Genomic DNA, 11,723 nt, shown 5'->3' on the forward strand with positions numbered 1-11,723 from the left:
AGTTCTGCGTTCTGCGTTCTAGCGCACACAGGAGCCGTTCAAGACTTTTGCGTTCTATTTCGTGACTCTCCGCACGTGAAACATGTCTCTCGAAAGTTCATCTTCCGAAGATGAAGCCTTGCTTTTGTGGAGTCTAGAGGAGTCAAAAAAAAGTAGAAAATGTTGGGTACACCCTATCAACACGAAACGAGATGATATGGGAGAATTTAGTATTCTTATGCCTGAGCTGCTTCAAGATGAAGAGAGATTTTATATTTATTTTCGAATGTCAATAAATAGCTTCAATGAGTTACATGACTATGTAAAATCTGAAATAGAAAAACAAGATACCAATTGGAGAAGACGGACCAGCCATAGCGAGAACGCGAGTTCTTTGTAATTCTGTACAGAGAACGCGAGAACGCAAGCGTTCCGAATGACCGCCGCGGTCTAACTGCGTTCTGTGTGCGCCGGCGCTATAGATCCTTCACATTACAAAGAACGCGGAACGCAGAACGTAGAACGCGGAACGCAGAACGCTCTCTGTCTGCGCGTACCCTTATCAAGATTTCATTATTTATTATCTAGAATTGAATAGATTTTGTGAAATTTTCTTATAGATCACGTTATTTTGTGATAAACACGTGCCTTTATGCATTTCTATGATATAAATATTGAGAAAATAAGCATTGTAGGCTTATTTTCTGAAATATGTTTCATAATTAATATCATTAATTAATAATCTGAATAGATTCAAATGTGTAATATGGTGTCGTTATTACAGTCATAGAAATATTAAATAATATGGGTGGTTAAGTTTCAGATAATGCCATTCGGTTTTATTTACCTGTTTTAGTTGTAGAATAACAGTTTATTAATAAACATTTTAGGAACAATATTATGGATAACAATAATAGGATTTGTATTTTATATTAAAAAGAAATTATAAAAATTATAAAATTCAAAGCATAACATACATTTGAAAACTACGACTTTATTTCTATGTAGAGCTTCATCGGGCGAACATTTAAAAAATAATATAATATTTACAAAGCAGTATTAAAACTAATATTTCCGTATACATTTATTGAAAAATTCTTAAGCTTAATATTCTATCATCTGTTATTAACTAACGATTTAGTATATTTTGTCCCACTAACACACAAAAATAATTTTCTGAAATTTCGGCTATAATTGACAACAGCCTGTAGTTACTTCCATGTGTGCGTGTGTGTGCCCACCTGTTGTAATTGGATTAGTGTGCGTTTATTTGATATTGTGTTTAATTTGCAAGTTGAAAGCGGAAAAGATGCTTTACTGAAGTTGTAATAATTTTTAAATTGGTGAATTATTTAATACCATAGTTTACTCGACGGCTCTTTGATAGTGTTTCCCGAACAGTTGAAAAGCACTTTTAAAATGAGCCTAGGAGAGCAAATAAAATTTTATCGAATCCGATCACCTGCTTTTGTGTGAATGAGTTACAAACATTAATTCATAGTCCATTCATACTTACTAAATTTTAAGTTTATGATATATTATTAGCTATCCGCCCGCGGCTTCGCTCGCTTTGTCTAAACTTAAATTATATACTAAAACCTTCCTCTTGAATCACTCATATATGTATCTATTAAAAAAAACGATTAACATTAAATCTCTTCTACAGTATAATGAACAGTTTTAACTTTGACTCTTTTATAATTTTGTAGATTATTAGTCATATTATATTCTATCCTATCGGATAAGATTACAGATGATTACATAAAAATATACGAAGTTGGTGGAAATTATTTGAGGTAAGTGGATCGTGATAATATTTGATTTGGTGACACTAGAACGCAGTGTTCTAGTTCTGTTCGAGGTCTGAAATAAACACAACACAAACTTATGAAAAACAATTTGAACTTAAAAAGATAAATAAACAAGCAGAGTATTCTCCACCCCACTGCACTACACCGGTAGCGCCTCTCGCTTCGCACGGTTCACGGGACAGCGGGTGCCGGTTCGATGCCCGTCGTAAGGATTCGGTGTACTATTTGATAGCGTTATTTCATGTGTTTGATCGTTTTCATTCTATTTGATTAATTGCCAAGAGTAGCTTAAGTTGTTGATAGACTATCTGATATTTCTAGACACGATTTTTTTTCGTTAGTTTTAGCTTGAGGAGACAGTTTCTGACACCTTTTGACATTCGTTTTACTTGTCGTTTTTTTAGCTAATAAATAAATGAAGATTTTATCACCTGCTTTCCACAAGAAATTGTCACCTTGTTACTATAAAGTAGTGATGAAAATATATTTTTAATTTGTTAAGTTTTAACGCCTGCTTGATACAATAGCAAATTTGAATCCATGCGTAATAGTCAGTTCTTTTCAATAGGCGCAATAAATTATAAACAACTAGCTTTCACCCGCAGCTTCGCCCGCGTCGTAAAATGAAAATAATATTCATAAAGTTGAAAGTGATTCAAATAAGAATCACACTAAATCTTTCTATAGGAATAGGAATATCAAAATCGCTGCGTGAAAGGTAGATAAACAGACAAATACACTTTTGCATTTATAATGTTAATTCTGTAGTCAATGTATGCAGCTTAAATCTTTAAAACTTCGCAACGGATTTTGATGCATTTTTTTTTTCGAAACAGTGATTCAAGAGGAAGGTTAGGTTAGGTTAGGTTGGCATGCAGGTAGGCATTAGGACGTAGGCATCTGCTAAGAAAGGACTTCCCGAAATTCTTGCGGGAACGGGGAAAAACGGGGATGCACGTAAAAAGTCGTGAAGGAAGCTAGTTAATTATATTAGGCATTGTATTATTTATTACTGTCTATGTATACGCTTCACTACATAGTATAAAACAAAGTCGCTTTCTCTGTCCCTATGTCCCTTTGTACGCTTAAATCTTTGAATCTACGCAACGGATTTTGATGCGGTTTTTTTAATAGATAGAGTGATTCAAGAGGAAGGTTTATATGTATAATAACATCCATTAAATAGTGGAGAAGTACTGTTATTTTTGAGGTTTCTAAAAACGCGGGTGAAACTAGTTATGATGATATTATTAAAATTTTATACATTGTAATACATTTTCGTGTCTTCGTACTAGGTAATTGGGAAACTAACTAATCATTTCAGTAAAAATAATATGAATTGCGTTTATTTTATAGGTATTATTAGTTGTAGATTTAACTGTATGACAAATTATTGCAAAGTTCCTCATAATATACGAACAAACTTACACCAATAATATGAATTACAAACCCCATCAAACATTTCAAGTATTGTACTAAAATTAAAGAGCAACTATGGAGTTTCTTGTCGGTTCTCCTCCATAGATACCTACTGCTTTCCGAATCGGTGGTAAATGTTAAAAATATGTAATGACGTTTCAAAAGTGCTTCTAGAAGAAGTCTAATTGAATAAATAAATGTTTGAGTTTGACTTTGAAATAATAATGAGATTACTTATATCTAAATGAAAAATAAATGTACATATTTTTTTTTTTTTTATTAAAAACACTAAACAATAATACAAATATTCCTTGTGTTTATTTTAACAAAACTTACACGCTATTAAATTTCTATAAGAATCGATACATCAATTTAATATTAATTTCCGATCTACATGTCAATCCATGATCACGTTCATAAAATTATTGCGTGAAAAAATAGTAAATAGAGATTTCTAACAGTAATTATGCCATCGTAAAAACATAGTCTTTGCGTGAGGTTTTCCCTCTCTATAGAGACTTTTCCTTTCAAATTGTTTTAAAAATAGACGTTAAAATTAACTTGGTACTATTACTAGTATTGTAGTATATTAATTGTAGTACTATTATAATATACTAGCGGTCCGCCCTGGCTTCGCCCGTGGTACACGTTTTCTCTACATAAGAACCAGGGATGTTAGGGAGCTCCGTAACCGTAACCGAAACTATCGGATATCCGATATAAAAAAATATCCGTAACCGTAACCGAATCCGAAATAAAAGTTTAGGATAATATCGGATAGGGGCGGAGCTTAATTGAGACACGTTATGACTTGTTGTTTCGATCGGCCGGGCGCAGCCGACACACAAGCCGCGCGCATTACAGTTTTATTTTAGGTACATATAATAACACTCAATATTTATCTATACTTAATATTATAAAGCTGAAGTGTTTGTTTGTTTGTTTGAACCCGCTAATCTCAAGAACTACTGGTCCGATTTGAAAAATTATTTAGGTGTTAGATAGCCCATAATCGAGGAAGGCTATAGGCTATATATCATCACGCTAAGATCAACAAGAGCGGAGCAATGTGGGTGAAACCGCAGGGCACAGCTAGTTTATAATAATTTTCATTTTAAATACACACTGATTGTAATTCAAAACTCACAGACTGATTGCAATTTCTATCAAATGGTAACATATAAAGAAAACCATTATATTAGCTATTTGTATTTTACTTTTGAAATTCCTTAAAATTTTAATATCCGTAACCGAAATTATCCGAAACTAACGGATAATCCGAAATAATTTCATATCCGTATCCGTAACCGTATCCAGTATAATAATCATTCCTATATCCGTATCCAATCCGTATCCGAAACTTCATATCCTTAACATCCCTGATAAGAACCATCCTCGTACTTCAAGGAATACGATAAAAAAAGAATTATCGGAATCGGTTCAGCCGTTCACACGTGATGCCGTGACAACGCGAAACCTATCCTATCGCCTATGTGTTAATCCAAGTTACCCTCTATATGTGTGCTTCATTGTAATAGGTTCAGCAGTATTTTCGTGAAAGAGTAACAAACACACACATCCTCACAAACTTTAGCATTTATAATATTAGTAGGATTGTCTATGTTAGATTACTTTTGGGATTTTACCAAGAAATGGAGGATTGTATTTTGTAACCGGTGAAGGAATAATAAACTAAATTGAGCTAATTTGGCGGCTTTATTTACACCATCCCCACATATATGTATTTGAAAACCATTACCCTTCTTAACGCAGTCGGTTAAAAAGCGTGCACACGACCGCTTCCACATATTTATAATTTCATTGTTTCTCCGATAGCTAAATGAATGAAATGACAAGTATTCCATTTATTTACTGAGAATCTCACAATCATTAAATTAATCCATAATTTGATGTAATAATTACTAATAATAAATATTATTTAATAGTTCCCTGTTACGTGTGTATCCGACTACCGTGAAAAAAGAGAGTATTGTTTTCAGCTAAATATCTATACTTCTATTATAGAAGAATTCTACTATATAATATTAGTATAGAAGTTCTATACTAATATTATAAAGAGGATAGGTTTGTGTGTATGTATGTATGGTTTTCACGCATAAACTACTGGACCGATTTTGATGAAATTTGGCACAGATAATCTTTAGACCCTGAGAAAGAACATAGGCTACCTTTTATTGCGAAATATGTACCACGGGCGATGCCGGGGCGGACCGCTAGTACATAATAAATCTACATAACTAAATGGTCTAAGCAAATGTCTTACTACAAAACATGTTTTAACTTTAAACCATAGATAAGGACAATAGATGAGACCAAGTTTAAACCTCTGTTATCTGTACTAAAGTTAAACCATGACTATGTATGTAATCTAGGTATAAACCGTACAAATAAGTGTTTGTAATAAGACGGTATGAGTTTAGGTGTATACTTTTTTCTATGGAGTTTCTTGCCGGTTCTTCTCCGTAGATACTGCTTTCCGAATCGGTGGTAATTGGTAACACTATGTTATGATTTTCACATCCAGATGGTGGGTAGACACACTACATAGTATAAAACAAAGTCGCTTTCTCAGTCCCTATGTCCCTTTGTACCTATGCTTAAATCTTTAAAACTACGCAACGGATTTTGATGCGGTTTTATTCAATAGATAGAGTGATACAAGAGGAAGGTTTTAGTATATAATTTATTAGGTTTTAGACAAAGCGGGCGAAGCTGCGGGCGGTAAGCTAGTGTATTATATACCTAGTAATACATTATAATATTAACACCTATTTTTGTAACTACATTCTTGCAAATAAATGTAATTTGAATTTGACGAAGCGAAGCGAAGCGAAGCTGAAGCGCTTTTGAAACGTTTAGAAGAAGTTTAATTGAATAAATAAATGTTTGAGTTTGAATAGTGTAGAGTATATAAGTGTTCTAGTGAATATTATGTTGATGTCAAGTGATAGTAAATCAAAGTCCAATTCAGGTTGAAAATGTAATTCATTTCACATTATTTATTACGTTATTACATTTCCTATTAAATTATACTTATATTATTACATTAGCAGTGCCCCGCGGTTTTACCCGCATTCCTCCGCTCCTGTTGGTCTTAGCGTGATGATATATAGCCTATAGCCTTCCTCAATAAATGGGCTATCTAACACTGAAATAATTTTTCAAATCGGACCAGTAGTTCCTGATATTAGCGCGTTCAAACAAACAAAACTCTTCTGCAGCTTCTTCTTCTTCTTTCTTCAGCAGATGGAATTATTTCTTTATTATAAATAGAGTATGCCCGCAACTTCCTTTTCAAAGTCACAAACCATGCTTAATTTGTAACGAAATAGTAAAATGTCAATTTTAATAGTTGTTACTTCAACACTTGAAAACTGACCTTATAGAGGGCGGGCTAATAATATTATGTTATTTTGGTCATCTACGAGCTACAGGGTGTTGTGTAAATCTTATATATAAAAATGAATCGCAAAATGTGTTGGTAAGCGCATAACTCGAGAACGGCTGTACCGATTTCGATAATTCTTTTTTTATTATATTCCTTGAAGTACGAGGATGGTTCTTATGTAGAGAAAACGTAAATATGTACCACGGGCGAAGCCGGGGCGGAACGCTAGTTAAAAAATAAAAAACAAATAATATTCAACTCTTTATGCTATAAACAACTGAAGTAAACGTATAATATCTACTCCGCCCTCTATATTTGGTCACTTGCATCATTACAAAGTGTATTTAATTATACATAGTTATGCTATACATTATTTAAAAATATATAATTCACTAGCTTTCCACCCGCGGCTTCGCCCGCTTTGTCTCAAACCTAAAAAATAATATATGTACCTACTAAAACCTAGCACTCTATTTATTAAAACCGCATCAAAATCCGTTGCGTAGTTTTAAAGATTTAAGCATACAAAGGGACATAGGGACAGAGAAAGTGACTTTGTTTTATACTATGTAGTGATTACAATAATTTCAAACAAAAATATGATCAAAATGTAATGAAAAAACAAAACATTACAACGTTCTCCATATTTCGTCACTTATACAGGGTGTTATAAAAATCTGAACAATTCATTAAATAAACACAGTACTTAGTCAATATTCAGCATATAAACTAAACTAGCTGTGCCTTGCGGTTTCACCCGCAGTGCTCCGCTCCTGTTGGTCAGCGTGATGATATATAGCTTATAGCCTTCCTCGATAAATGGGCTATCTGAAACCGAAAGAATTTTTCAAATCGGACCAGTAGTTCCTGAGATTAGCTCGTTCAAACAAACACACTCTTCAGCTTTATAATATTAGTATAGATATAGGATGTTATACAAATACAGTTTATTTTGCAAATGCAGTTTATTCTCAGTAATTCGGTAAACAGAGTGTTTATTTAGTGTATACCAATATACAGGATGATATATATAAACACCGTGAAAGACAATGTAGCAAGGTGGCACATTCAATACGGCTTATAAAACGGCAATACGGCTTCACTCGCTTTGTCTTAAATCAAATAAATTATAAACTAGAACCTTCCCCGAGAACCACATTATCTTAAAAAAAACCGCATTAAAATCCATTGCGTAGTTTTAAAGATTTAAGCATACATAGAGACAGAGAAAGAGACTGTTTTATACGATGTAGTAATAGTGATTCAGTATATATACAGGGGGTACAAACGAAACATCGTACCGCCCCCTATTTAGTTTATACCAATATACAGGGTGTTATATAAACACATTCGAAGACAATGTGCCAAGGTCGCACAATCACCAGCTCAGTTCCCACAGCGATTTGTCCAGCGCGTCTGCAACTGCGAGCGATGGACGCGTCTTGATACTTTACTTTTTATAGTGTGATTATTAGTGATGAAATATGAGGAATTGTGTAATTTTTTATTTGCTCTAAATTCTGTGTTTTCAATTAAAAATATGTGATCGTGTATAAAAAATATTAGTGTCATATTATACACATTTCTTAGTTATGTAATTGCCAGTGCACTTAGATGAAAATAATTATACACAAACTGTAAAAAATCTAAAGGTATTGTACTTTATATATTCTCATTAAAATATAAATTATAATTTTATAGTAGTTATGCCACGACTTCGCTCAAATTAAGAATATTTTAGCAGATGTTTCTTGTTATTACGTAGCCTATACTTATAAAAAGCGACTTTGGATTATAGGATTACTTCAATTCGTTCCTGAGATAAGCGCGTTCTACCAAATAATAGCTTTGTAAAATTTGTAAGTTCGATATAATATGAGAATTTATGCGTAAGTTTTTCAAGTATCAAAACGGTTCACACACTCACAATATTGCTACGATTAAGTTACGTCAATGTGGCCGCAACAAGATTCTCAGATATACTTCATAATATTTATTAACCTTTCCCATCGTAGTACTGTGTGCGAAATTAGGCCATTTTTATGTTTAACCGACTGCGAAGAGGGTATTGATTGTCGAGTATCATTTGTAAATGTCCTATCCTATTCTATCATATCCTACTAATCCTACCAATATTATAAATACGAGAGTTTGTGAGGATGGATGTTTGTGTATTTGTATGTATGTTTGTTACTCTTTCACGAAAATAATACTGAACCGATTATAATGAAATTTAGCACACATATAGAGGGTAACATGGATTAACATATACGATAGGTTTTATCCCGTAAATTTAACGGGAACGGGAAGTATGCGGGTTTTTCTTTGAAAACGCGGGCGAAGCTGCAGGCGGAAATCTATACTAATATTATAAAGAGGAAAAGTTTGTTATTATGTATGTAGGTATGTATGGTTTTCACCATAGAGACCTGTGATCTGTGGTTTTCACGCACAAACCTCTCAACCGATTTTGATGAAATTTGGCACTGACAATCTTTAGACCCTGAGAAAGAACACAGGCTACCATTTATTGCGAAATATGTACCACGGGCGAAGCCGGGGCGGTCCGCTAGTCTAGTATAAAGTAATAATAATCGTATTGAAACTGTATTTTATGTATGTTATGGTATTTTGTAGAAATTATTGTAAAAGTCCTTTTAACATTTATGTACTTATTTTTTTACACACGTATGTATGTATGTTGTAAAGGCTCTGAAATCTTAATCTATTCTCTATTCTATATATTTATATATATCTATTCTTATCTATATATTTATATATATCTATTCTTATTATATATATCTATTCTTATCTATTTTTGAAGCATTTTTAATAATAGTATTACAACAGATTACTAAATAGTAAATATGTAGTTACATCTACTATTAGATAGAAATTATATCTTATGCCATAATCCACCACGCTGGCCAAGTGCGTGTTGGCAGATGTCACATGTCGTTGAACTTTTGATTCTTTGACACGCCGCCGGTTTCGTCATAATAATTTGAAATTTGAATCAAGTAAAAATGTGAATAATCTACCTTTTTTTTTAGTATTTTCGATCTTAAAACTTACCTATTAATAATAAAAAAAAATTATAAAAATATCTTCTTTTAATTAGAACACTAGCAGTCCGAACAATAATACTAAAAAATCTACTGCGCAATTTTCATGAAAATGCATAGCGATCGAAATTAAAATATAGGCTTATTTGTACATGAAATATTAAAAATATTGATAATAAAAGACAAAATTGTAACAGTTAAATTGAAAATATTATGCAAACTCTTTCATTTAAATTTTAGCATAAAACCTATAGGTACTCTTTAATTTTGACGGTCATTTTTATTACGAAAGGAAATTTAAGACAACAATCTCCTTTTATAATAACCATTTTATATTATAGTAAGTTGACCTTTTAGAATCATCGAAAAAATATATCGTCCTTATATCCGTCATATTCCAACATATATGGACAATATATTTTTTCGATGATTTAAGTACGCAAAGGCTCTACCCACAGGCTCTACCCGTGACTATGCTTGCCGTTATAAAATTTTCAAACTACATAGGTAAAAATTATTAATAAATTGTGTTTTAATTGATAAAATAAAGATCACTGACGAAATTATACATTTACATACAAAAAATCTTATTTCTGTATGTTTTCGACGCTAGAGAAAAAAAATAAAGAAACACATACTTATATTTTTCTTTATTTACTTAATAGATTCATTGAAATAAAAAAAATGCAAAAAATAGTCAAAAGGACCACTCTCTATGTTTATAGTACTTGCTTATAGGTAAGTCTATTTCAAAACATGATACACGTATGAAACTTGCAAAATGCGCCATATTGTTTTTTATTACTTCACTTTCCCGCCAAAATGTATCATTGCCTCGCTTCTGTTTTTAATTGTTTTCAATCTAGTGTAAGCTTATATCATATTTATATAGAACTAGCGGTCCGCCCCGGCTTCGCCCGTGGTACATATGTAAATATGTCTCTACATAAGAACTATCCTCGTTCTTTAAGGAAACTATTTTTTATTTTTTAACTTCCTAACTATCCCCAAATACAAAAATCTAAATATATAAAACACATACACACAAACAATAAAACACACTGATCTATCAACGCACAGCCAAAACTACTAGACCGAGAGCTGAAATTTGACATGCAGACACTATTTTCATAAATTCTTCCTCCAAGGGGATAGAATAGGAGATGAAAGTTTGAATCTTGAACATTTATTTTGATCACGCAGACGAAGCTGCGGGCAACGACTAGTTTTTCCATAACATAAACTATGTTATGGAAAAACTAGTTGTTGTCAAACTAGTAGTTACTTTTTTTTCCAATGCAATTGAAAAATAGTTTGGAAAATCCAAAAGTGCACGCCTCATAATTTTTTTTTAATAATTATTTATTAATTATTATTTTTGTTTATTTAATATCAATTAAACCACATCGAATCAGACCCTGAAAAATGAAAGGGTTCTATTCCTGAGCATACTCAAGCGTAAGAGAAAAAAAAAGACTCGATTAGTAAAGTATTTCGGCCGCTATCGTGTTAACAAGAAAATCCTCCGCACATACAGACACACGGACGTCCAAGACAGAACTTTTTTAAACTGTTTTTTAACTAGTTTAAATAACAAAAATGACATCAAAAATATCATGAATGTTAAAAATAGTGTTTTTTCTTAATATGTGTGTGTATGTATTATCTTACAAGTGCAATGTATGATACATAAAGACATTTTAAGTTTGAAAAATCAGATGTTTTGCGCGAAGTGACAGTAGTACCCACCTCAACGCTTCGCTTATGAGGCGTGCAAAAAAGTAAGGATTACTAAACTGATTATGGCCAAATGATGTCTTTACTTTCTTATCAAATCTATACTAATATTATAAAGCTGAAGAGTTTGTTTGTTTGAACGCGCTAATCTCAGGAACTACTGGTCCGATTTGAAAAATTCTTTCGGTGTTAGATAGCCCGTTTATCGAGGAAGGCTATAGGCTATATTTCATCACGCTAAGACCAACAGGAGCGGAGCAATGCGGGTGAAACCGCGGGGAACAGCTAGTATCTAATAAACAT

At 32.6% G+C, this 11,723-nt stretch overlaps 1 protein-coding gene across 1 annotated transcript in view; it reads left to right on the plus strand.

The window, feature by feature from the left end:
- The window catches only part of LOC149476386 (uncharacterized), a 244,529-nt gene that overhangs the window by 129,856 nt on the left and 102,950 nt on the right, over positions 1–11,723 (plus strand). The window lies entirely within an intron of this gene.

The sequence above is a fragment of the Colias philodice genome, chromosome 28 (genome assembly GCF_061535455.1).
Source record: "Colias philodice isolate Cphi_HAF_F1 chromosome 28, ilColPhil1 Martin Lab GWU primary, whole genome shotgun sequence".
In the NCBI taxonomy this organism is placed as follows: domain Eukaryota; kingdom Metazoa; phylum Arthropoda; class Insecta; order Lepidoptera; family Pieridae; genus Colias; species Colias philodice.